Source organism: Eurypyga helias, unplaced genomic scaffold (genome assembly GCF_000690775.1).
Source record: "Eurypyga helias isolate BGI_N326 unplaced genomic scaffold, ASM69077v1 scaffold16496, whole genome shotgun sequence".
Taxonomy (NCBI): domain Eukaryota; kingdom Metazoa; phylum Chordata; class Aves; order Eurypygiformes; family Eurypygidae; genus Eurypyga; species Eurypyga helias.
In genome coordinates, this window is record NW_010256160.1 from 55,001 (window position 1) to 82,849 (window position 27,849).

At 47.5% G+C, this 27,849-nt stretch overlaps 1 protein-coding gene across 1 annotated transcript in view; it reads right to left on the reverse strand.

Moving 5' to 3' along the window:
- LOC104511106 (homeodomain-interacting protein kinase 2-like) overlaps positions 1–27,849 on the reverse strand; it is a gene marked incomplete at its 3' end in the record, with an annotated part of 84,892 nt that overhangs the window by 54,994 nt on the left and 2,049 nt on the right.

Here is a 27,849-nt window from a genome sequence, read left to right on the forward strand (position 1 = left end):
GCTATAGATCCAGGCCTGCTGCCTGGCTGTGCTTTTATTTGGAAATAACCATAGGCAGACATCTGGCATGTAGCAACACATCAGAAAGAGCCTTAGCCATTTTTAAAAAATATTTTAATTTCAGCGTGGCCACTCTTTTAGCGCTCTCCCTTCTTTATGTAACTGGGAAAGGGCTGAGGTGAGAAGGATCCCACACAGAAAAAGAGCTGGCTTGCAATGCAGAAGAATGAAAGCATTGCTAGGAAAATAAGAAGACAGCTGGCTTCCACAAAGGGTGCCAGACCTCATGTCTAAAATTAAATAAACTCATGTTCTGAGGAAAGCACCTAGTCTCGCCCTTAAGTAGAAAATTAAAAAGCAAGAACTGGAGCATGCCATGTGATTATTAGTGCCCCATAAAACCTTACACGGGTTGGGAGCCAGATTAAATCCTACGCATGTCGGTAGTAGCTGATGGACTTTATTTTTCAATGGTTTGTTTCAAAGCCTGCATGAATGGAGTTCCAAAATGGTTGTTCAGCAGCCAGCAGCTGGACCCACCTTACAAAAATAGTCAATTTTAGCATGGTTGCATAGCCCCCGAGAGGCCAAAGACAAACCATGGGGCTGGCTTAGCCCACGACCTAGGAATAATGCCTCCAGGCCATGCAAGAGGGAAAAGAAAAAGGCATTTCAGACCGGTCGTGCTACCACTCTGCTCACCTTCCCTGTCTACTTGCACAGCACGAGCCTAGACGCTCTTGGTTGGAGGGAGTCACCTTGGCTAACGGGCACGAGTAACAACGCAGGTGCCAGCCTGGGCAGCTCCTGGGCAGCTCTAGGCCTGCATCACTGGCGCGCACCACCTGCAGACCTGGAGCCCACCAGCATGGGAGGCACCGGGAAGCACAGCCCCTGCTTGGCGAGGCTGCTGTGGTGGCTGTGCTCTCCAGGTACCTCTGCTGGTGCTGGCACTGCTGGTTTAACCAGTCTCTGCCCCAATGCCCAGGTCCCACCCCTGCCTGTCCCTTGGGACAGGCTGGTACAAATGCTCACCGGGGCACACGAGGGTGAACCAGCTCCCACGCACCAGGGAGATAAGATAGGGAGTGGGAGGCAGCACTGCCCTGGAAGCTGCTGTCACCAAAGGACACACACATGAGCACGTCCTGAGAAGACAGCTGCCGCCGTGGTGAGCTCAGGACCAAGTTATCACACGCAGGGATGTAAACGTCGAGCCAGAGCCATGAGCAGAGTGAGGGAGATCAGCGTGGGGGAGTACACTGCCAGCCCACAACTCACTTCTCCTACACTCCCAGCACAGCGGTCTTTCAGGTGGTGCTTGGTGGTTTGGCCAGTAATCACCGAGGAAGGGTATTTTCTCTGCCATGAAAGCAGAGCCCGCCCAGAAGGCAGCCTGCTGGTGCTGTCACTGAGACTCACCATGTGCCTGAAGGAGGGGCTGGCAGAGGCACACACCACGTAAGGGATCACGGGCTTCACACTGTACCCCCTCCTCACCTGTGGAGCTGCCCAGGAGATGAGCTTTGCTCTTCACAGTAAAGCATAGTAAACTAATCTTTTCCTTTTAAGAAGGAAGGGGAAATTGCAACACCTCCCTGGTTTGCCAGCGCTTGAATCCTGAATGGGTTTCCCACCAGCACCACAAGCAGAGTCTCACGTCCAGAAGAGAGAGGACAGCACAGGGAGGGAAACGCAGAATTTACCGCTCCTGATTAGGTAACAAATATGGGAGGAAATGTCCCTGGCAAACAGTCAGAAGGACTCAGGAGAAAATCTCTTATGCTTTACCAACTTCTTCCCATCTTGCTTCTATTTGGAAAAAGAAAAACCCCAAACCAAAAGCACACCTAAAATCCATTGTCCTTGAAGGAATTGTGAAAAATTAGTTTTGCACCAACTCCTCTTGCATCACTTTTCCACTGGCTGAGGAGACCCCCTACTACTTCAGTCTCCACAGATTTTCTTTAAGACATATTTTCTTCCTGGCTTTGGGCCAAGCCCTGGTATTCTTTTTACTCGGGGAAAGTCCTCAGGAAAGTCTGTCACAAATTTGTCTCGAATTATGGGTCTTTGCCTGTCTTCCCATCACTGACTCACACATGAAAACAATCCAGATCTGGTTGTTGGGAATTTGGTAGGATCATAGAAATTACCCAGCTGTGGCAACCCTGGCCGCAACAGGCTGTGGAAATAACCTTCACACTCCATGGGTCGAACTACGAGAAGCCATCTAGAACCAATGTACGCTCTTATCGATATTAATATGAGAACCAACACTCATTTCCTCAGCTCCTACTTTCCTGGAAACTAACTTGGAAGACGAGGCCCCAGGCGGCTTCACACGCTTGTTCGCAAGGCAATCAGCAGAAGGTGGGTGCAGACCCTCTCTCGCGCTCCTCATCCCGCCGTGCCCCTGCCCAGCCACCCCCCCAGATCAAAGTCGCTGGAGGCCTTGGTTCTTATCATAAAATGTTCTGCCAAATCAAATGTAAACAAATGACATGCACAGTTGACATGGCAACAAAGCAGCCCTGCACGCAATGGCTGCGGCGGCAGCATTTAATTTAACTCTGCCGGGCTGGGCACAAATTTGCAGGAAAGACCAGAGCAGCCAGGAAGCTGCAAAGGTAAAAGCCAGTATCCCTACTCCTTTGCCCAGGTGCCTGGAGAAATACAGTGCTCAGCACCTGGGGGTTGGCCCAGAGAACAGCCAGACCATTTCCTCAGTGATGTCTTCAAATTTCCAGGCAGTTTTGGGTGGCATGAGAAGAGCTCTAGCGCAACACGTCCGCTTACACATCTCAAAGGCCCTCACAAAGGACTTCAGCATCTCAGACCAAGCTGAAGACTGGCAGCATATCCCTCTTTCCACGTGATCCACCCTTGCGTACAGGTCATCTACAGGAGCAGAGCATCCACCACACACATAAGAATGACAGAAAGCAGAGTGAAAGGGCTCAGGGAAGGGACACAGCAGCACATCAGTATGATCACCTGGTATACAGCATTGCACTGTTTGTCCCCTTCGCAAACTCCCACCAAAATACAGCCCTAGGCATATATATGTTTAATAAAAGCAGTCAGAATAAAAGTCACCGCTGCACTGGGGCTTACCCTGGATTGTGCAGTTTCATCAGCTCCCTTATGGTAAGTCAGATTCAGCGAAAGCTTGGAGCCAGAGGTGGGCATTTAACTGCAAGCACTTCGGGAAAGGGACTGCAACTGTGTGATATGACACCACTTTTCCATACAGTCCTGATCGCCTTCTGATTTTAGAAGCCCAGGACAATTTTCATGCTCTGACCTAATAAAATAAGAATTATGCGCTGTCAAAGAGCATGTCACTTTTATCGTGGTGGCAGCGCTGTTCCAGGGACGGTGGCACAAATCCCTGCAAAGCCTGCATAGGGTGTAAATACTTCGGGAGCCTTGGCACCGGGAAGCATCCTTTTTGAAGCAGATTATTTCAGTTGCACCTCTCTGAGGAAGGAGTGAGATCTCCAAGTCCCCTTCCAGGAGAGCCTAGCATGGAACTTCCAAGTCTGCAAGGCAAAGTCCCTTTAAATAAAAGCGGCTTCTGATGTTAAGATAAGCATCCAAGCAGTAAAAATAATGAAGCTGGCTCTTAAATAATGAGTGCTGATGCCCCCCTCTACTTGCATTCCCAGCGTAATTACTTACATGGTTAGCTCAGCCTTATATGCCTTTCAAATGCTGCCATTTGAAAACGAAAGTTGAATCCACTTGGAGCAGACAGGAACTAATGGGAACTACCATGTGTGCACATGCTGCCAGGGGTGAGGGTCCTGCCACAGGGGCCCTTCCCCTCCGTCGCTACTTTCAATGGGAAAACACGATTTAAAAATCAAACAAGTAGCCAGCTTACAGACAGAAGAATAGCTCTTTAAGATGGAGGAATCTGCAGCTTGTGCGCTTGGGAATACAAATTGCTGCCTCACATGAGATATTTAGAGGTTCGGGCTATGGTGCTGATGCCAGGGAAGGCAGGAGGAGCAGGTCCTGTGGAAGGAATCCCAGGCTTGGGTCACAGCCCTGCTGCTGCCCCTTGCTGGGACCCCCTTCAGCTCTGTCCAGCTTCAGGGGGGTTCCCTGCAGCAGGTGTCCTCACACCGTGTGGTGTGTGCCCCAACTACCTCCCAGCCATGCGGACAGACCACCCGCTGCATGCTGCATACAGACAGGTATAGGATGTCCCACCAGCAAATCCACAGGGTTCCTTGCACGGCCTCTGAGACCAAATTAGATGGTTAAGAGTTGCTCAAAAAAGTAAAAAAAACCCCAAAAAACAACAAAACAACCAAAAAACACCAACCAAAACCAAACCCAAAAAAACAGAAAAGGAAAAAACAAAACCCCAAGACTGAGATGGGACTACACATAGTGACCAGGGTCAGGGAACGTCAGGAAGGAAAAGGGACAGATAATGGTTTTGGTGAAGAGGTCAGGGCCCAGCGCATCGCACCACCCCTTGCCGCACCGCCACAAGAGCAGGGCTCACTAGAAGAAAGGCCGCAACCCCACGGCGTAGCACCCCGCTGGATCCCTCACGTGAACTCTTCCTGTTTAGTTTGGCACCAACATTTTGGCTCCAGAAGCGATCCTGGCAACAAATTCTTTCCTGAAAATTTATCACATGCCTTTACAGAAAGCTGCCAGAATCATTTATAGCCACTTATCTAACAATATCTGCTTTTGCTTCAGTCATTAAGGAAAGAAACAGAGGCTAGAAAAGAGTCAGTATGGAAAAGGGGCCTCCACTTTAGAGAAACAACAGCCTGGGACTACCAGAGATGAGCGACTGCTGCCCTGCCTCAGAAACAGGCTAGCGTGACAAGAGTGATGGATTACGGAGAGGAATTGCTTCTCAAAGTGACGTCCAATTACTCTTCATGCCCAATCAAATTGGTTTTAACTTATCCCTCAAGTGAAAGAAGCATTCCTGACCTGGAAGAGAAGGCAAGGGCTTTACGTGTAAATAAATAATTAGAAATAAACATAGGCAGTATGGTGCAGTAGCTGGGGTCTATCAGAGAAGAAACGAGAAAAAGCAGCAGTAATGGATTGCTTTTGGTCTCACATCACTGAGGATTTTTTTCAAGATCGGTAATTTATGACAGAAAAAATTGTTTCTATGAGCCGGTAAACAATGATTTATAACATTAATAAGCAGCAATAGGTGAAGTTCCCCAAATACAATTCCCCTGGGTACTTCTCCATGACAGGGATGGAAAAGATTTTCCTTTAGAATACGAAGATCAAACCTCATGAAGGCATTAGCCACACGTAATAACCACAAAAGCAAGTCCTGTGCCTGTCAGGGACACGAGCCTCCGTTGCAGCCTGCCTTTGTCCCCATCCCCACGCCCTCGCCCCGGAGCGAGGAGGAGGGAGAGGATGGCCGGGCTCGCTCACGCGTGCCAAGTCTGCAAAACTAGGGCTCCTGGTTTGTGAGCTGCTGTGCCATTTGTAAATAAAGCACCAGCTCCATATGCAAGGAATACATTATTTATCCAGGGACATACAATCACTGCATATGTCTGGTCCCAGTTTTCCTGCATTTAACAACTTTGGAATGCCCCCGACCATTTCAAGGAGGGATATTGAGGCAGACTTGGCAATTATTTTTTTTTTACAGCCTTGATTCGGAATAAATGGCTTGGAGGAATCCAGAATAACTCCCTTAGCCCTTTTCTCCCAAGTCCTCACAAATTTCATACCTCAAAAAAGCCCCTGCGACCAGCTAAGAGAGCTCAGACATAAAATGCGGCCCTTAATGAAGATGTGCCTCTACTTCCAGGATGCAATTTGTTAGGAAAGGAATGAAGGGGAGGGCAAAAAGGGGGAAATCAAACGCAGCTCCCATAATGTTCACAATTACTCTATGAACCAGGAGTCCGGTTCTGGGGAATATAAGCAGTAAATTGCTGAGTGGCTTTCTAATCTAATTATTTCACTTGCAATTCAAATTATTTTCCAATTAAAACCAAGCTAATACATTCTGAAATGTAAATCAGCCTCTATTACCTTTTTTAATTGCAATGCCTATACTATTCCCCTTTCCCCTTTAATTGATAAAAGTCAGGGGGAGATTTCCACACAGTCCTGTAGGGTTATTTCACGCTGGCCTTGCCGGTCTCACCATCCTTCACCTCCACCCTTGTCTCCACCACAGCGGAGGCCAATGCTCCCTGCTTAATGAAAGCAAAAAGCTTAGAAAAAGAGGCAGAGGAACAGCTCTTTTCTCACGACGCCAACGCCTTCCCATTGCAGCAGCGCAAAGGTGCGGACAAAAGGTGCCCATTGCATGCCAGCTCCTGCCCTAAAACAGGGTGTTTGTCCCCGGTCGGTGCAGACCAGCCAGCCCCGGTGCAGTTCTCCTGCACCCGATGGCTGCCTTCTTCCGAAAAAAAGAAGAGGAAATAAGTACAGAACATGTTGTCCATCGAGCCAGCCCAGGTCAGATATAAATACATAAATAACGAGCAAGGAAGCCTCTGCCGCAAAGGGAAGCTATTTTTGATTTAGGCAAGGCCCTTTCCAGACTGACAACTTCTGGATAAACTTGCAGCGTCTACATTATTTCCTCTTCTCTCTGATTGACAAAACTCAAGGGCAGAGGCAGAAGTATTCTGCAGGATTAGTTTTCCACACATACTACGCTCCCTTTACCGTCTTGCAAGCAGTGATACTAATTTTGAGTCCAGGAACCACTCAGAGCCCCTCCTGCTCCAGGGTGCAGTGTCCCTGCTCTCCCCCAGGGCCACGTGTGACCTCTGCAGGAGCTGAGCCACCAGACCCCCGTGTAGCCATGTCTCCCAGGAAGCAGCTGACGGCAGCACGCCTGCCTTCCTGAACCCTGCCCAAGGAGCACAAGGCATGCCTTGTCTCCGGCTATACCACCTGCACGGGATGGAGCAGATAAAACAGTGGGTAAGTGCATGTTGACGCTGCTATCCGGGCCTGCGTTAGCCCCAGCCTTCGCTCCTGGCCCCCACGGATCACAACGCGATGGATGGAGCTGAGCAAGCCAAGGTGCCATGAAGGGTGGGTGCTCATTCCAAAAGCGAGGAGCAGCCCCCACTGCCTGCAGGAAAAGCAAGTGAAAACCAGGGAAACCAGGCGGGGGTCACACCTTGTCGGTGTGGGAACCTGCTCCAGCAGCACTGGGCTGCGCTCTGAAGTTTTCCCCGTCTTGAGACTTAAATGTGAATTGAAGGGGAAAGAAAGAAAAAAGACACAAGAATAAAGAGTGGGAGACGTTCAGTCTGGCAGATGGGAACCGTACTGACAACAGCGGCGTGAACGCTCACCTTTACTCCGCTATGAATGGGAAAAATTAATAGAGACCACAGATGTGGAAAGGCTCATTCCGAATCCAGAAGCCGCCTAATCCACAGTCTGTGTGGATTTATACTTCCCACAGTCACACAGCCTTCAACAGGGTTAATAGAGATAGAAGTCCAAGTGAACTACCCTCCTCTCTGGTGCAAATATGTTCTTTTCTGTTGTTTAACTTCTCAGCATCACCTCTAAGATGCTCTGGGAATCTTCAAAATTCAGCTTCACTTCATCTGGCAAACATCTGTACTCTACCTGTGCTTCTCCTACAGCCTGACGTTAACAGTTGGACTGCTCTGTAGTTTACATCACTGCAACCTCCTAGAAACCATTCACGGTAACACAAATTATTAATGAATTACCCTAAAATACACACCCAAAAGAATATCAATGGCATATGATTATTTTTTGAAGTTAGTTCTCAAATGAAGGGTTTCATCTGAAAAATCAAAATCCATTAAATATTTAAAGTCTTTAATATCAAGTGTGTAAACTATGTATTATGCACTTAGATTCTTCGGACAAAGAATCAGCCAGACATTTAGAAGGTGGGATGCCTTTTGAGTCTGAACTACCCGCACCCTGTCAAAATTGTTTGTGAAGATATGTAAGAAAAACCTGGCCATAACACACAGTTTTCTAGAAATCATCTCAGCAGGCTGGTGTTGATCTTTTATTCCTACAGAAAGCTTTTCAGACTTCCATTTTATTGTTTAAGGAAGGTACAAAGCAGACCCAAATCTTAGATGTGGAAATCCCCGTTTTCAAAGTACTGGAGGAAACAAAAAAGAAGAAAAGAAGACAAGCATCCAACTGGAGGAAAATTTTTCAAGCATAAACCTAACATTTTCTTTACGTACAGATCCATCTTATTTGGGGCAAACTCATCTCCAGCAGAGCACCAACGATTCTAGAAACCTGCCATAATTCAGGGACTAGCGGGATTTTTATGTGTTTATTGACACACTGGTAATTTTTTCATCATCCAGGTGACAATAATCCAGCCTCTCCCACCCTAGGATTTCCCGTGGGTAGCCGCAGCTTTCCACGCAGCAACAACACTCCTCAAGCCGCTACACCCTGTTCTATGTTTTTCTCTTCTCCGTTTCAAGCCATGTGTTGCCTGGCATGGCCATTCCGCAGATGAAGTAACACTGCATTCATCCAAGTCCCTCCTTCCCAAACGGTTTGCCGACCACGGGATGGTTTTGCACTTGCTGTCCCTCCCGGGTACCGGTGCATTCTGCATTTTATTGCTTTGATCTCTTCAACTCCCTCTTACTACAAACAAATTTCTGAGAGAAGCAGTGAGCACGGGGGCAAGCATGCAGGGAGGCGGCGGAGGATTTGGTACTCGGCATTTGACAACAAGGAGGTTTGAGGGAAAGAACAGAATGGGAATGACACTATGCTTCCCTCCCACTCCAGGGTTTTGTCTTGCACCCGGCTACCCCCCAGATTCTTCCCAATTTCTTCCCCAATGGGATGCCGAGGATTTTAAGGAACTGAAAGGCTCTGGGTGGCTGGGCATGGAGAGAAGACCCAGGGCTCACATGTCACATCAACCACTCCATACCCCTTTGCGTGGGGGATGCCCCAGGGCCTGCTCAAAGAACTCTCCCCACAGAGGGACCTGCAGGCTGGGCCTGTGAAAATTAGAAAAGCATGGGAGAAAATAAGTAGCGTAGCCTAGACTTCCTCAGCAGCTCCTAGTCAAAATTTGGGGAAATGCTGGAAGCAGATTTTCCAAGAGCTGTCACTGCAGTGAACTTGGACCACAAATAACTCCACAGCTGTTGCACTGGAGATGCAAGGATTTAAAGCAAGAGAGAAGCAGTTCCTCTGCTTCAGTATCATGGACAGTCACAGAGGTATTCTTCTCACACCCACGCTGTTCCTGCAGGTTTTCTCCCCAGAAAGGATAATGTAAAAAGTCACCTGCCAACTTCCAAAATCACATGAGATTTGTTTGTGGTTGTTTGTTTGTTTGTTTTTAAGAATGTATTCAGTCTCTTAAATACAGCTTGTTTTCAAACTCTATTTTGCAACAACGCTGAGGTCTAGAAATGCCTGTCCTTATTTCTAAGTTAAAAACCAGAATCTCAGGGTGCCCAAAAAAAGCATTATGAGACTCGATGAAAACGTAAGGAGCTAACAATACTGAGTGCACCCATACCAGTGTTTCAGCTGAGCCCTTTTGAGGCAAACATCCCAGCCTCTCCCCCTGTTCTGTGCTCCCACTGCAGAGTGGTCTCAGAGTGCGCCAACAGGCATTCACCCACGCAAGAAGAACTAGTCCAAAACAGTCACCCCCCAAAATGCCCCAACCATAGCTGTCACGTCCTTGGCACCAACTGATTTACTCTGCAAACCAGCTCCCACAAGGACATGCTGCTTGTTGGGGTACACAGGGCCACCATTCCCTGGGCTCCTGCACGGGCACCTTGCTCTCTGCGGTCATTTATCGAGGGTCCTTTTACAGTTCACACCTCTGTGCTCATGCCTGGAACGGTCCAAGTTTGATCGTGCATCCCTTTACACGGGAGGGCAAAAGCACAAGCGTGATTTATGACATGGCCCTTCGTTAAGCCCATTAAAGTGTTAAGAAAATTAATTGAAAGGGTCGATGGACATCTGTAACAGGCTATCCTGGTTATGACATTTACTTTCCCCACCACAAGCGAGTTATCCGGTCTCTTCTCTAAAGATAAATGTCAGCAGAGATCAACAATCATGTATTATAAATATACAGTGCATAATTTTTTTCTCCTGCTGTTTTGAAGCACAGAAACTGCTTTAGATGACACACATGAAATATTTAGAAACCATTGGAATAGGATGTTCTGAATCCTCCTGAACTTTTAATAGCTTGCACATCGCACTGTCACCCACAGGACAGCCCCAGGAAGGTGCCTGCGCCAGGCAGCAACCGCCAAGAACCAGCTGCACCGAGGGGGTACCATTTCCCACAAAGCAGCCACCGTAGCTGCTGGGCGTCACTTCGCTATACCCAGACAGCGGGGTATTAAATGCAAAAGAAAACGTGTAGAATAATTATCTGAATTCAGTAAAGTGTTAGAGTGCCCTCGATTCAAACGCCGTTAACGCCTCTCTGTCCAGAGAAGCACAGGGAGGCCGCACAGGCAGGATCTGCTTTACAGCAGGCACACACGTGCTGGATAGCTGTTGTTTACTAGGTCATGTTGATTTTGCTTTCAGCTATGTTTTCTTAGGCACCCATGTCTCTTCACGTAGGAGTGCCTTAGGAACTACAAAATATTACTCCCACTCAACACGCGTATGTGTACACTGGGTTTGTGTGTACACAGCCAGTGATGCCCACCATAAACAAACAGTTGCATCCATGAGCTTTCAGAAAAACAAAGGTATTTTTCCATCCCTCCACAGGAAGGTACTGCACCTGAAGCGGGGAAGAGCTACAGCCTCACTGCTTTTCATCCAGCCTCCTTCTCCTAGCAGCACTTTGGGATCCCAGCTCCCCCGGCCCTCACTCCCAAAGGGGCAACGCTCAGCGCAGCCCGGTTGGCCACCTCTCTCCTGGGGCAGATGGAGGAGCAAAAGGTGGTCCTGCTCCGCTGAAATCCTTTCCCTGCAACACAACTCACTTGCAACTCAGCATTTCCCCACAGAGGGGCCTCCAAATGCACGGATAATTCCACTCATCTCCTCCCCTGCCTCTGAAGCATCCCTTCTGTGGAAAAGCCCAGTTTCTTGGAAAGCAGCGGATTCTTGCTTAAGATAGGAATTCCTGTTAAGGAAGCTGATCCCGATCAGGCCCTTCCCTTTTGCCCCGACCTCCACCCCAGTTTAGGAAATTCACCTTCCTGGAAATGCCTTGGCTATAAATACAGCCCTAAGAACAGCTTGTGACATTTTTCCCTTTACTACATAAACTTTCCGCTTGCCGAAACCATCCCAACGAACGCCACCAGCAGAATATAAACCGGGGAAAGCGGCGCTTCGCCGGAGAAGCGGCACGGGTGGCAGCAGGCGATCCACACGCAGACCACCAGCACGCGCCTCAGCATGGAGCTACCTCGCCTGTGGATTTGCGAGGCCATAATATTCACTGTCCTAAGGATTCGCCCCCTTCCCCGCCACCCCTCGTGCTGGGTACCCTTCCCCCTCGGCACTCCCTGCCTCGCTGTCACCCCAGGTTTGTTCCGTTTGGTACGCGACGGCTCACAGAAGCCACTCGGCAGAAGTTATTAACGCCGCTTCGGCACGGGGAAAATCTCATTAACGTCAGCAAAAGGAGGAAGAGTTCTGAAAAGCTCCCAGCTAATTTGCTTTCTTTTAATTTTCTTGCAATTACAGTAAGCAGTGTAGCGCTCTCCCAATAAATGAGCCTTTAGCATTGTGGCAGCAGCCTTCGCCCCGAATCAATTCTTGCTCAAACTTTTAACCCTTGGCTAGACTGCTGGAGAGGAGAGATGACTGTGCGGTGCACCTTCCCAGAACAAATCGATCTCGGACGTTTCCAGTAATTTATCCACACGGTGGAAAATCCCTGTTTTGGCTGAGCTGTTTTTTAAATTTGTGCTTTGCAGTCACCACAGCAGTACTGAGCTGGTGCTTCCCACATCCTTTACTTGGTATAAATTCAGTTTCTCTTACAGTAAACACAGTTCCTAAAGGCTGCAATCCAGTTCTTTTCTGAAAAGAGGTTCAGTGTAGCATATCCCACACACTGGCTGATTTTTTAAAACTCGCTGTGCGATCTATTTTCCCCTACTGCTTTGGAAAGTTGAAGAGCAACAATTCTATTTCAGACTGCAGCTTCTTATTTTTACTCCACTGTAAAAAAAAAGACTAAAAATAAAAATAAAAAGGGAATAATGCTGAAGAATGTTTAAGCATACACTCTGGAGGATAGTAAGGGGACCACAATTTGCTTCAGTTTGTTTGTTTTTTAAAAAAGAGAAACAAAAATTGTCCTCTATATGAAATAAAATTAGGTTGATTTTTCAACCATGAAAAATGTTACAATAAAGCCCAATACCAAAATTTCATAGTGGCAGGTTTTCAATTAGAATAGAAAAAAAGTTGGGTTTTCTTTTTTTTTTTCTAAAAAAATTGGAGAAGTGGTATTGTGGAGGGAAATCATGTTCTGATTAGTCCTAAATGAGATCACTTACCCACATCAAAACAAGTCAGGCAAGTCCAAATACCATTATTATGTGATGGCTCTTTCACTCAATATTTTTTCTTTTTATTAATTCTCTGCTGTGGATTCATCTAAGAGCGTTAGCTTTCTATTTTAATTAAGTTTCTAAACGTCAAGGCTCCAATCCAAATCGTCACAGTATCAACCCTAAAATCTAAAAAGAAAAAAAAAAACAACCCACCCCAAAATAGAGGAAGATTGGTTGTTCTCTTTCCCCCCCTCAGTCTGACCAATGTTTTTGACCTGTTCTCAAGGCAGCACGCAGGGATGGGAAGGACAGTGGAAGCACTGGGAAGGGAGCCAGAATTCCTGCTTGGACATTTGGAAGTCTCTATCTACCTGGGTTCCACCAAACTCCACAAAGGTCCAGCCCTCCCAGCAGTGCTCACTGTTGACAGCGGATTGGAGGGCTGGATCCAAGCGGCATGAGAAATCTCCTGCCTTTCTGGTTAACAGAGGCGTCTCCACCAAAAAAAAGACCTACCTGTGCTGGGGACTTCAGAAAGCAAGAGGAAAAGCCTGTCCTGGCATATGCTACAGTTCACCTATTATTTTGCAGAGCTCTAATCATCATCATCACAGCAGCACATATGAAAAACCACACTGTATTGATTAAAAATTAGGTTACAAGTGGAAATTAGGTGGTTAATGAACTGGTGTTTGACTGGACCCTTTGCTGAGCACATTTCAGCCAAGGGAAGCTTCTTGCACTGATTTGCAAGTTGCAGAAAACCCCACCGCTTCCAACATTTGAAAATAATTAAGTAGGACCTTTGGTGTCTGTGGAAAGAAAAGAAGCCAATAAAGACACATTTTTAGCCTCTTTTAAAGGATATTTGATGATCACAAGCTTCTTGCATGTACAAAACTGTGTCTGCATGATGAAAAAGGGTGTCCACCAGTACATATATATGTACACACATGTACCAAGCCCCGGGCTGAGAAACAATTCCTGCATCATTTATAGCTACTCTACGTACCTCATAATGTATGCATGGATAAGCTATACCGAATGCAGGATACTGAAGCTGTCTCATTTGTCCACGCCAGTCACAATCACATAATTAAATGATGGCCATAGAGAAATCCTCATTCAAACCAGAGTCGGTAGGAGAAGGTTAATTTTCTTATTCATTAGAAATGTGCCCACCACATTTACAAGTGAAACGCAGGGGCGATGGGGATTTTCAGCACTTAGAAATCAAGAAAATCTGAAGTGGGTCAGGAAAGGCAAGCTGGGAGGATTTCACCAGAAAGCCACGCAACAAACCCCAGGGTTGGCACGCCAGCAGAAGTGGCTGTCAGGAACCAAACACCGGCTCAAGTCTTCCTCTTGGCTACAGAGATAGGAAGCCATTAGAAACACAAGTCTTCCTTGCCACTCATTAGTACTCCATCCTCAGGGCTGACAGCTTTTTAAACTGAACTCCTGTTCAGTCATGAAAACACAGGGCACTGAACAGGCACATCTTCTGGTGGTGCAGTCACTGGAGGAAAGGTCCCCTCTTGCCACCCAAGACCCAGAGCTCCTCAGCCCACGGGAGCATTAGAAAACCCGTTCTGTCGCACTGCCAGAGATTTCTGCTCGCGTTCAAAACCCCGGGCTTGCTGTGCTCCTAACAAAGCGGTGTTCAAAACAAGCGCTGGCATGTGCTTTTGTACGAGATGACTGAATGGCCTCACAGGTTGATAGAAGGTTCTGGAGTCTTTCACACACAACTAAAACCTTCGATTCGAACTCAACCTGTGCCAGCAGTGCCTGAAACTGGCTGCAGCTGAAAAGTGATGGTGTCCTGACTAGCAGAGTCAGTAATATTGCTCTAACTCCTGGCAGACAAATACACAAGCTGTTTGGGGTACTCTGCACAAGACATGGAAAGGAGTGAATTTTGAACTTCCTTTTTGTGTACGCTGTTTGTCCCACCAACGCAGCCCGCAGTGGCACCTGGTAGGCTCTTTGAGAAGATACAAGACCTGTTATTGATCCTGATACACCCTCCACAGCTAAGTTTTAACTGAAAATATCCTCCGTGTTACTATATCTCGTACAGTCTCACAAACCATCTACCATAGCCTCGTGAACTAGGGCTTACATGACCTCCACGAGAACATGCTGGAAGAAGAGTCCATTCCTCCCACACCATGCAATAAAATCCTGTTAATGTTCAAACTGAAGAAACAATAAAATAAAATAAACCCTAAAAAACCAAACCAAAGAACCCAACACCACCCATCTGTAATCTGCCCTTTTCTCCAACTCTTAAGGCCGTGACCAATTTTGCCAGTTGTTTCCCACGACAGCTCAACATTAGTTAAACTCATTCCCTCACGGCAGATAAACACGGATACATAAATTCCCCACCCGTTTGTTTGCATACAAACGCTTAGCCTGAACGAAGCGAAACGGCGTCCCTGCTGCTATGGCTCCTTCTGAAGCTCACTTCTGAGAGCAAAGGTCTCTGAACAGGCCACAGTGGGAGTGCCCTGCAAGATGGGGCAAACCCAACTGTAAAGTCACATCAAGCTAAAGCACGGTTCAGATTAAACCTCATTTTACTGGGATCTTCAAACCTCCTACTGGCACTCAAAACAGTCTGGTTTCAGCCCATTTTTACAGCCTCATGCTGACCACCTTAAAAATCTTATTAACCTGATGAAAAGTGCTCCCTAGGCCCTACTTTCTAAAAAGTACCAAGCTCCTCGTCAGCCCTTACCAAAATGACAGAAATAAAAAGTGATCCTCCCCGCGTGAGTCATGGGCTTTGCCCCTGCCTCGCCGAGGCGGCAAACCCCGCTGGCTCGCTCCCGTTCACACAGCCCTGCACATGCTCAATAACACCATTGATTTTGTTTGTGCAGGCAGAGAGAATCCAATTTTTAAAAGCCACATTGATTCCCACCCATTAAAAGCAGAGCAGGCTGCAGTATTTGCTAAATGGATAGAAAAAGACTGAGGTCAGTGCGAAGGGGTGGGAATAATGTCATTACCCCGAGCTCGTTCTGAAGGACAGAGAATTAAAAAACAGGCAATAAAGTAGCAACCATTTGACTTTACCTTATTTGTCATAGTTTCTAAATTACAAAAATAGCAATTCAACAACAAGGGAGTGCCCAGGTGCAGAGATAAGGGATGCACAACGGAAGGCATCCAAGAGCACGTAGCCGTGATTAGTTGCATTTGGAGCATGAAGACATGCACTCAGCGAGAGGGCACAGACACAGGAACCGAGAGAGAAGCCCTGCGAGTATCTGCAAGGGCCCTGTCTGCTTTTCAGTTCTTTGTTTTAGCACATTAAACAAACAGAGACATCACACAGCTCACCGAGGACCTTCCTTCTGCAACTGTGGCCCCAGCTGCACTGCACACAAAAACTATTATTATTCTCTAATGGCTGCACCTTTTGGACAATGATTCAGTGGGTTTTTTTCTCCTTTTGTGCAGCGCCACTTAGCCTTTCACTTCATCTTAGGCTTTATTGGCATACTCTTGAAATCTTCATGTAGTGACTAAAAATTCATGAGAAAGCCCTAAGTAGGAGTCCCCCTCCCCCTCGTCCTTTTTTAACCATAGTGAGTAGTTAAGTAGGTAGTGGGCATGTATTGGTGCTGAGCAAGAGAGTGGGAGAAGCTGCGGGGTGGGGAGGGAGACGGTGGTGCTTCCACATCCCAGATCTGGGAGCGCACGCCACGGACGGTGCCGACGTAGGGCACCGCAGCTCATGGGTGCCCAGCAAACGTATCCCAGGGCCCAGACAGCCCATGCTCAACGTGGCGGCTGCGCTTCAGCTCAACACCGTGAACCACCTCCCCGCCAGCCTGCCCGCACACTGCGGAGCAGTCACTCATCTCTTCAACTTCGGTCCACCGATGTGAACGGGCAAGTGCTCGCTAGCATTAGTGAGGCTCCCATAATCGGTCCCAGCTGGTTAGTTGTAACATGCCTCGTTGTTCATCAGCTACCTACAAACGCTGTCAGACATCCCGGGGTTGCATAAGGAGGGTTAGTATCATTATTAATTACAGGCAGCCACTGGAATGTGTCACGCTCTGCAGATAAGAAAGCCTTTAAGCTCCTGGTCAGCCAAGGCCTTGTTGGAAAACCTTGTGCCAGCTTCAAGGAAAGAAAGCTCAGCCTGTAGCCACAGCCACCTTCTGCCCTTCCCACCACACTACGGTTCCTGCAGCGCTCAGTCCCCTCAAGCTGCTGGGGAGATGCAGCTGGCCATTCTTCACCTCTCTGGTGAGGAGGCTGAAGGCCTGGGCTCATTCAAGGTCCTCAGAACAAGACACTCCCCACCAGCGACAGTCAGGGGGCTGTCAACTGTGCCTGGACACTCAGCTGCCCACTGCTGCAGACTGATCCTTATTCAAAGATGTGAGCTATCTCTCCTGTCCGACAACCCCACAGGAACAGCAGACTGCCACCCTTCATACCCATTACCACCGCTCCTCATTTCAGCGTAGCGATGCAGCACACGCTTTCATGTTACCCATGCCGCTGGAAGCCAAGCGGGCCGTTCACAGAAGCTTAAGCTTCGTTTCTTTTCCTAGATCACAGGTACTGATGCTGGAAGGTAATTCTCTAAATTCAACATACATGTTTAAAGTTTATTCCCAAAGGATTTATGCAGACATAAATATACAGATTAAAACCACGCAAGACTTTGGGGGCTTTCTATTACCTTCTAAAGTAGCCAGACACGTGGATATTTTATCTCCCTTTTCTATCTGCTTTCTCCCAACTGCACAGTTCAGAGACTTCATACAGATCAGAGGCAAAGTTCAGACTAGCACTGACAATTTCATTAAAAGAAAAAAAAAAAGAATTGTGTTTTCTTATGTTCTCCCCTCTTTTATTGCTATTTTCAAAATGAAGAACAGACCCTATCAAAGTGCTAAGGGCTGAAAACATAACTCTAAACGATACAGGAAATCCAACTTTGTGCCAGTCCATTTTTATCATCTCTTTGTGGCCATAACAAAGCTGAGAACAAGAGCTACACAACAGAGGAAAAAGAATAAGTTCAACATAATTTTTTTTGCTGAAAGTAACATCAGTGACAACAACAAGAATCCACTCAAAAGACAGAATGTTATCTTCCAGCCCAGTTAACACGCCTTTCTTTCTCTTGCTTATTATATATCTTACACATCACGCTATATTTTCACCTCGCTTACAAATGTGGAGCTGCCCTGTCTCTGTGGGCATATCAGCATTTCTAAGTAGAACCCAACTCATGCTACCTCTCCCTTCCCCGGTCCCTCACGCACCTGCCAAGAGGAGATAAGCTATCAAGTGAGCCTCCAGAAAAGCATTTCCAGAAACAGCAATATGGCTATCTTCTGCCTTTGCTCATGCAACCCTCCAGAATCCAGTCCATTAATTCAAGTGGCTAACAATGGCGGGAGCTGTATTTTTGACAACTCCAAGGCTGAGATCGCTTAGGTACGTTTTTGGGGTTGATACAGGCCTTCACCATCCCTTTCACCTCCTGAAATCAACTGGCAGTATTTCATCGTTAACTTTTTAGCATAGTATCAGCTAGCCTCAGCTGAACCTGTTTACCTTTTAGATTTCACCTGTCCCTCTTAATATTGTTGTGAGCTTCAAAGAAATACTCCATTTTCCCCTTGGATGATTATTCTCTGTTTTCGGTTTCTCACTGGCAAGTAAAACACTCATGCAAAATAAATTGAAACTTTTTTTAAGCCATCAGATACTCCTTTCACCCCACCACCCTGGACTTTCTTTCCAGTGCACAGCTCTGCATGGAAGCAACTAGTTGAAACACGAATTTTTAGCATGGTGGATCCGAAAAAGGCCATCAGCTTTCCCCTCTATACGCCAGCTGTCACATTAACGTGCGTGCTAGCCGTGACAGTCACGTGTACCATTATCCTCTCTCCCACCCTTTTGTTTAAGGGCCTCAGCCACAAAAACCTTTGTGCGTTAGGTGCTGTAAACACAGTGCCGCTACAGAAAACACGGCATCGGAGGAGAACAGCGTAAGGCAAAGGGTGACAGACACCTGCAGTTAGACTGGAGAGGATGGAGAGAAAACAGGGTGCTGCTCAGCAGTATTACAAGTGATCTAATGGTACAATCTGCAGTTAAAGCCCGACTTATTACAGCACTGCTCCTCCTGTTGTCAAGTTAACTGAAACATTGCTCACTTCTCCTCTGCCTCCACATGAGCATCAGCTGCTGGAACAGATGATTCTCCTCCCTCTCTGGTGAGTTTCCTGGGCTTGGGGGCTGCACAAGCCACCAGAATTATCCGAAAACTGCCCTGAGCCTCTCACAAAGGTAGAATTTCAGTGACGATGCTACAAAACTTCCAGCACTATTCATGTCCCATCAGGCCCAGGGTACAATACTCGCACTTGCGAACTTGCTTCTAACCAGCCAGGAATGGCAGTGGTCGGCAAAAAGAAAGATAACGACGAAGAGCCAACCCAACCCTTTGAACCACAGAGGTTTTGATTCAGTCACTTCAACAGTCTCAGGCCAAATCCCGCACACCTACCCTGCCTCCATCCCCCAGCGGAGCCTTTGGAGACGGAGAGTAGTTTGGGAGCAGGCAGAAGTCTGCTACTCCCTGGCTAACGCAAACCAGCAGAGACACAGCTGCAGGTGCACCCAAGCACTGATCCCACACAGTCGCAGCAAAATAAAGGCAAAACCTGGTAGCACAAAACAACTTCTGTCAGTGCGAGTTAAACAACAGTGGCGATTATGGCTGTCCTTCAAGAAGGGGAAGGCAGAGGTCAAGCTGCCACTCAGGGACTCACAGTTTACTTTCCAGCCCATGGAAGGAGAAGCACACTGTCCTGCTTAGAAACTAGCTACCTCTCATTCTGAAGTCTCTAGATAGCGAGAAGAATGAAATCTCATCTTTCCTCCCATATATATCCTTATATGGGGAAGTGTGGCTTCTGGGTAACCAATTACCTGTCAGAGGATTTCTCCTCTGCCCTTCCTCTCTCTAGATTCCTAGAGCCACTTCTCTTTATTTATTCCTCTTAGAAGCAAAAATTTCTCACAACACACACCCACGCCTCTCTTCTACCTTTTTTCTTCCCTTGCAAGGCACCACAGAATAACCATTGTATGACCTGTCCTAAAAGGCAAAGGACATTTCCTCGACCTCCTGCCTTAAACAGGTAACAGCTGTGGCTCTAACTCAGCTTAAGTCAGGCCACAAGATTAGTGTTTTTCAAGCAAGATAACCACTCTCAGCTGCTTGAGAGTTGCTCCTTTTCCCCAGCGTGACCTGGAGAAGGAGGCAGCTACTAAGCCCCCACCTGAGAATTAGGTGCCATTCCATTAGCTTAGGCTAATTTGGAGCATCAGTGCACCAAGTGGCTTGAGAAGATAGAAATTTTGGGGGCACAAGTCACAGCATTCTAGGGTCTGAAACTGGAGAACATATAACCCCATACTAATCGCAGCATCTTTAGGTAATTTCTCTCTTCTGGTAATGACTCATTCATTTATAAACCAACGTCAGTTGCTTTTCTAACCTCATTGCCAATAAGCAGCAGAGCAGAAACACTTTTCAACCAGAAAATGCTCTTCAGTGTAATACAGCTTTTCAGTCCCACTGTGCTGGGGCCTAAAACTTGTGAACCTAATGAATGCACAGACGTACACAGTAAGCTTCCTCCATGTTACACTCAAATCTCTTGCCTGCAGTGAACAAACGTACAGGGAGAGGCAAAAACCTGACAGGATTTAAATATGTGGTACTTGAGCAAAGCATCCCTGAAATCCTGTGCAAACTGTGTCACTAATACAGCTTTTTCATATTCAGAAGTGCGGATGATGAATCTCGCTACTTGTAATTCTCCTTATTTTCACACTTGGAGCACTGATCTCCAGCCAACAGCCTCTCACCTCGTTCTGCTTCTCAGCAGCCACCACTGCCATTAGCCAGCTACTGCCCTAACCCAAACAAGTGCTGGAATAAGCAAAGAGGGACATGGAAAATCACACTCCAGCGTGTGCCTGCAGTGCCTTCTCCTTCACTGACCACCTGGAGTAATGTCCGTGGGTCACCACGCCGATGTTACTATCAGCAGCTCCTGCTGCTGTGTCATCGCAGCTGAAAAAAAAGAGCACCCTTTCCCCAGCTCCGTTTCCTTTACGTCTGGTGAGGAAGTGACTTGAGTGGGAGGAGAGAAAGGAGAGCAAACACAAAACCACAGAGGTAAGCAAGTAGGAGCAGAGACCAAACTTCGTGTCTCTCACACCCGTGCAGACAGCGGGCTCGGATTCCAGCTGGCCCTTGTTCCAGCTCCACGAATTGTACCGTCACTCACAAGGATCGCTGCAGAAGCAACTGCTTGTCACCGTACTGAGCGAAGTTATTTCCCAGACCATGCTCTGAGCACAGGTATCTTTACCAAAAGACAGTATGTCTTTTATGTACTACAGAGATGGAGTCTCGAGAGCTACAGCCAATAGCTGCAATAGGAGGGTTTGGATTTCTCTTAGGTAAATAGCTCTTTCTAAGTAAAACAAGCTAGCTATTTGTAGCTGTTTCAGACCTGCCCTGGTACAGTAAATACGAGAGTGACCTTGATTTTTCACATCATCTCACCAGGCTGAAGCCTTAAAGGGACTTACTGAGCTTATAAAGCTTGAGAGAAGAAAAATAGACAGCAGGAAATCCTGTGACAGGCTTGTTTTGGTGATCATGTGAAAGAGATGGTAACAAGAGGAAAAAAACACACCCAAAAAAACTCTAAACACAAGAACACCTGTGGCCAAACCTGCAAGAGGTGAGCCCCACGCCTGGGACTGCATGGCACTGAGTGGTGTGAATGCCAAAGGAGGGAAGGTGTGCCTAAGTGGGAAAGGAGGTGGAGGAGTGCCGTTCTCCAAATGGTGTCCCTCTGGAGCTGATGTGGAGAAGGGTGAGGTGAGCTGCCCTAGCATGGGCAGGACACCCGTGTCAGAGCTGGTGATTGACCACTAAGCCCTGTTAGGAGGCCTGAGGCTCTGCTCCTGCTCCCTGCCTGCACAGCACTGCCCAGGCTGTGGGCAGCGCCACTGAGGGGCAATGGGGCTGCCTGCATCCAGGGGGCTGCCTTTCCCTCTGTGAGGACCACTGACACACGTGAAACCAGGAGCAGCCTTGCGAAAAGACTTTTTTTACAAAGAAAATTTGGATTTACCTTCTTTTCCCTGTGTTTTGCTTGCTCTTTTGTGCAACTGCCATTTTCCTAAAAGAGGGACCTTTGTTTAGCAGTTCACATCCTGGTGCTCATCCCCTCACCTGAGACCACCATCCTGCCTCTTGCATTGGTCGCACTGGCAGTCCTATCCCCTTTCCAGGGGGACAGATTGTAACTTCAGGGGGGGGAAGAGAAACAGCTGCAGATTAGGAACTACTAAGAAACAAACACCCTTTTTCACAGAAGTATCTCTAAAGTGATGAACAAAGGAAAAGCAATGTGGGAACAACAGGGTATGGCTAACAGGCAGCCCAAACCCCAGATTTCCGGGTGCTCTTAGGGTCTCTGGCTGTTTCAACAATTAATGGTGAGTGTGACAGACAAAAATATTTTTATTTAATTATTGTTTTTCTTGTAATCTGTGCTTAGCAGGACTTTGCCAACTGGCTCCCTGTGGTGTTTTACCTCATTGAATTATGGCAGAATTGAATTATTGCCAGCTCCAGCTGACTAGTGAGGACCGGAGTCGCTCACCTGTGGGGTGGCACTAGCAGATAGAAAACTAGTGGTCCCATCCTGGCACCTGCTTCTGGCTGCCTTTCATGTACTTGTCTATGACCTACAACACCCCTAATGGATTGAGCCCTGCCTGTGGACCCACAGATTCCTTCCTTTCCAGACACCAAGACAGAAGCGAAACCTGCAGGAGAAATAATTACTGTCAGTCCCCTGTCTTTGCTGTACAGGAGCTGTTTTAGGAGAGGGGACAGTAGGGACTGGACTGGCCCAGCACTCAGTTGGGATACTTGAATTTCCACCACTCTGACATGGATGAGCCAAATGGAAGCAGCACCAAGACTTCTCCCCCTCCTCAGGCTATCGACAGCTTCTCTTTGCCGGGGAAAGCCCCCCTATCACCTTCCTTGCAAACAGCCCTTTGTTACAAATATTCTTGAGCCCAGAGGCACATAGGTGGGCATATCTTACACACTTGGCTAATAACCAAAGCTCTCCTTTGACAGCCTTTCTAACACCACGCAGGGCTCCTCTCGAAGCAAGGCCAGCATCATGTGCTGGAGCCGAGCAGGGAGATGCTGCAGTGTCACAGGGAAAGGGGCCGATCACTAGCTTTGGCAAGATAAAGGAGGAGCTGGCGTGTCTGCTCAGAGCAAAATAAAAAAAACACCTAAGGAAATGGTAAGAAGGTTTCAGTAGAGAAAACCCTAGGGAAGACTCTGGTGTGAAAAGATTGTTTGGGCTGAAATATAGGCTTTTCTGTTTTAAATTAGACCCCAGAAAGGGAGTTATTTTGGAATATACTGTGTGTGTCTTCTGTTGGATGCACCACGGGCACGATGCTGATTTACCATCCCTGTTCTGGGGTGATTTATACACAAAGGGACTTGGCGAAGCACTATCTTCGCTTGAGTTTTGTAAAACCGAAAATCGACCTGGCCTGCTTATCACACAGATGGGACAAAGCCAAAAGCTTTCAGCTGAGTATCTATTCCCTTCCAAGACTCGGTGGTCTGGATACAATGAAACAGATTCAATTAATCCTGGTGTTGGTTTTGCAAAACAGAATTCTGATGAATTTTGGTTCTGAAAAAAACAACTCCAAACTCCAAATGTCCCTGGGAAAGAAACGAAGAACTGCTTAAAACAGTATAGCCTGACATCTGCTTTCCTCCACAAAGCCTTCTACACTGTACTGCCTGTTCTCCAAGCCTGAAGTCCTACCAGGCATGACCATCGCTAAGTCAAACTGAGCTTAGACTTCAGCAATGAACTGGGTGGTTTCACCCCAGTCCCCAGAAGAAACTTTCCTCCCCAAACCATCTAGCTATCCTGCTCTTTACCTTGGAGAGGCAGAGTCAGCAGAGCAGGGAATGTTGCAGGTAGGACTGAAACAGGCTGGCAGAGCAATGAGGCTCCCACAACGGCAAAAGCAGTCAAGTCAAAGATCGAGATGTTTGTGCAAGCCCAGAATGGCAGAAGATCTTGAAATGTAGGTGCACTAATACTGTTATACAAGGACATAACAGATGACAATTCACTGTGTAAACGACTAAGCATAGCCTATCTCTGCTGCCGTTACTCCCGCCTCACTGAAAGGGCGGTTTTGGCCAGCGACACATGCTCTGAGTCACACGACGGGGAAGAGGTCGTGGCACTGCTCGGGAATCTACCTTGCTTCAACTTCCCGTCAGCACGGCTACAAGACTGATACCTGTCATGACACAATGTCCACATGTGGCAAGACGGAGATAAGATCCAGTTCAGTCCCCTGCATCCCTCAGGACTGCTCTCACCCAGCTAAGCATGTACAGCCAGTTAAAAAACACACCTGCGTACAGCCTCACTACTCGCTCCGCCTGGCACTCTGGGCAGCAGACAACATGCACGTAGGCCTTTATGCCTGCATGTCTTCTTGCAGAGTCTGAAACTAGACTGGTAAACACCTCCTCAAACTGATACTCGGCTTCATACTTTATTATCCAATTGTTTCATCAAAGGCCACGTGTCTACAAAGCAGACATCTCAACCCATGGCCAGACATGCCACGTACCAAAGCCTTTTGAAAACATTTGTCCATTAAAAGTGCAGGGGTGACAACCATTATTTTCTATTGGCAAGATTTTGCAAATTCTAAAAGACTTAAATCTCATAAGGTGATTATGCCATTAATTAGTGAAATGCACTCATCCCTGGGGTGCAAACACAGCAGCCCTTTCAGCTGAGCAGCAAAGAAAAGCCAAGGGAGAGGGCAGGGCAGCTTAGTGGTAGTGCCCCCAGAAGCCCTCCTGTTCCGAGCGTCCCAGCACAGCCACCCCATGCTCTGGTTCCAGCAAAGGAGGATGGCAGCTCTACCCAGCACCCCAACCAGCCTCTATCCCAGTGGGCTCTAATGGAGAGGGTGTCTGTTGCAGCCTGAGCCCTGCATTTCTCAGGGAAATTCCCGTGTTTTCCTGGGAAGCTGTTCATACATGGATTATCAACCCAGAAGGGGTCTCTCTGGTCATTCATCCCTCTGACCTCCTGCAAAACGATCACAGAGCCTACCTCAATGATCTTCCCTTCAAACTGCAGCATTAAAAAAAAGGGAAAAATAAAATCCCATGGAGATACCCCATGATGCACCAGCTACCGCAGCTTTTTGATCGGCTGCTCTGTGAACTGAGCTTCATTTCTAGCCTAAGCGTGTCCCCCTAAGCTGCCAGCTGCGAGGCCCTGCTCCTACACTGCGAGCTGGGCAGAGCACCCTCCATCAGCAGCTTTAGTTCCTCACTCAGGCCCCTCCAGACCAGGGCTGCATCACCAAGTACCTCCGCGAAGGGACACTGACCAGGTCCAGGACGACCCAGCTGGTGGTAAGTCACAGGATGAAGGACTGTGGTGGCTTGGGGGGGCAGGCTGGGACCACTGTCCCAAACAAGGGGAAATGCTTGAACGGCCACCAGCCAGGTCCTACAAGCACAAGCTAGGGATGCTACATGAGAAATGCTTTGCAACACAGGCTGAAGATGGGCGGAGGAAGGAGGCTGATCCTCTTCACTTAGATGACAACTCTGACCCCAATGCTGACAAAATCTCTGACTTGGCTGGAGCAGCAGTGCAAGGAGCTGCCAACGAAGCTGGGACCGGGCAGGAGAGCCCCTGCTCAGGGGTCTCAGGACTGGCAGCTTTAAGCTCTCACAACAGCCATGACGCCCTTTTCAGTGCAGAGCCAGTGGCAGGGCCCAGGCTATCTGCCCCCCTGCCCCACCCCCCTTCCTGCCAGGCTCTGTTCTGTCCGATTCCCATGCCTGCACCAGAGGCACAGGCCTGGCAGGCTCTGGGAACATGCCAGTGCTGCCTTCCCAGAGGGGGACTCTGGGCAGCGACAGGGAGTTCCTGCAAAGCCCACCTTAGCCTGGCACCTCCTGCCTCCCTCGAGACCCTCTACAGTCAGCAGAATCTTCAGATTTTTCTCCCTCCAGATCCTTCCAGAGAGCACTGGCTGAGCCTGACAGAAACATTCCTGGTGGGACAGGGAGGTCCCAGTGCGGGGGGGGCCCAGCGAGGGCCCCCAAGCTGGGCCAGCAGCACATGGCTACATCCATTCCTCTGACAAGAAACTGGGCCGAGGGACGCTGTTCATCTTCAGGCCACGTTACACGGCAGCATGGCTCATGTAAAGTCTGCAAGCAGCCCTGGGACTGCCTTAGCTTATGCCGGATATGGGCCAGGAAGACACATAGATATGGGCTACGCAGGTATGGGCCAGGAAGGAGCACAGAGTTTGCTTAAAGAAACTTCTACCGGGAGAAGAACATGGGCCTATCCTTTATAGGAGGAGGAAAGGCCTTAAATTGTTGGGAGAATGACCACACAACTTTTCTCACTTGAAAGGATTGGGCCATCGCGTTCTTCAGAGTAGTATTAAACAAAAAAAAGAGGGAAAAGAAAAAGCAAGTTGGTAATAAAATATAGGGATGACCTGGGAATTTGCTCCCAAAAGCCCATGACAAAAAACCTCCAGCTGAGAGCCAACCTCTACATTACATTCCCCAGCACTCTGCCCCATCTCTCCTTAAATGCATGGGGCACAGGGCATCTGTCCCTTCTTTGGCATGCCTGCTTAAAGTCTGAGAGGCTTTACTCCAAGGAAGCTTTTCCTTCACGTTCAGCTTACACGTGCCATTTCTTGAAGTCATCTCCTTATCCTTTATACTCTAGCAGGCAAAACAAGTGTAAATTAAATGGAAGACACATGAAATCTTTATAAAGCCCTGTGTTTCCCCTAGCATGAAAGTTCCCTCTTTGAAATGGAGTAAGTCTTTACTCTGTGCTGTATTTTTCCCCATCAGAAAATGAAGAAGAATATAAGTTTTCCTCATGGCTTGAATTTAGCTTCATCAGCAGCCCCCTGCTGATGTAATTCAACCCAACAAAATTTTTCTTTTTCTGTTTCTTAGGTTTTTTCCCTGGTAAGCTGCTGCCCCTTTTCACCTCCTCCCATCAATTCAGGCATGGAAAACAAGGGAGGAATTAGACAGACAGAACTTATTATCTAACAAGCAGCAACTTCAGAATGGGTAGAAATAACATTTAAAATACAAACCCCAAATTTTATCAAGCCTTTTCCTCCCCAGAGACTGATGCAAACATATTCCTTGTTTGTTGCTGAGAAAGATCCATTTTTCTCTTTCATTTCTGCTTTCTGTCACATATTTCATTTTGGCTGCCCCTTCTGTCTTTCAGCTAGGGACCTGGGCTGCTAATGCAGAATCACAGATAACTCAACAACAAAATGCCTGTATTATCTATTTTTTTTTTCTTCTAGTCTGCCAGGTAATTGCAACCCTAAAAGCTTTTGCATATTTACCACAGAAACATGTCTCTCCTGGAGGATGGGACTGTCATCAGGTAGAATATTTCATTTAATAAGCCTCTTCTGAGGTATTACCTCTTCTGAGGTAAACTAGGGTTGGGGATTTTTTTCTGGCCTCCTTCAGAGCAAAGGACAAGCAGATCAAAATCAGCTCCTTCGGTGCTACACTGTCAAAGTTCCTGTTCCTCTAAAAATTAACTCTTCCCAAGCTCAGAGCTCAAGTGGGCTTTGCCACTGTGAAGTTTATAAAGTAGGAAAAGGGTTTGTTATCAACTCATGATTTTTTGTCCCCAGTCCTCTTCATGTCTAAGACACATCACCTTCCTATTTACAAACAGAGCAACTACCCTGCTTTTCTGTAACCCATCTGATGAGCTGTGGATGCTCCGAGGACTGATTTTCATTAGATCAGTCATCAAGAGGGATCACATTTTCCCTCTTCACCCTTGTCTCACAGAATTACAACAACAAAAACATGGCCTGAACATTTCTAAAATCAGCTGTCATCTGAAGAGAAATCCCCTTCCCCCCCACTTCCTATTTTGCCTCACTCCTGAGGTAGCAGTAGAATTGCTTTTCCTAGTCCTTGGGATGTTGAATCATGCTGAATGGTACCAAAGAGAGGGTCTGAGGAGAACATCTACAGAGAGACTTTGAGTCTTGGAGTCAAGACAGAGGGAGAGGATGACCTTCCAGCAGTTATGGAAAGAGGCTGCTGTGCTGAAACTGTTTCCCAGACTGAAGA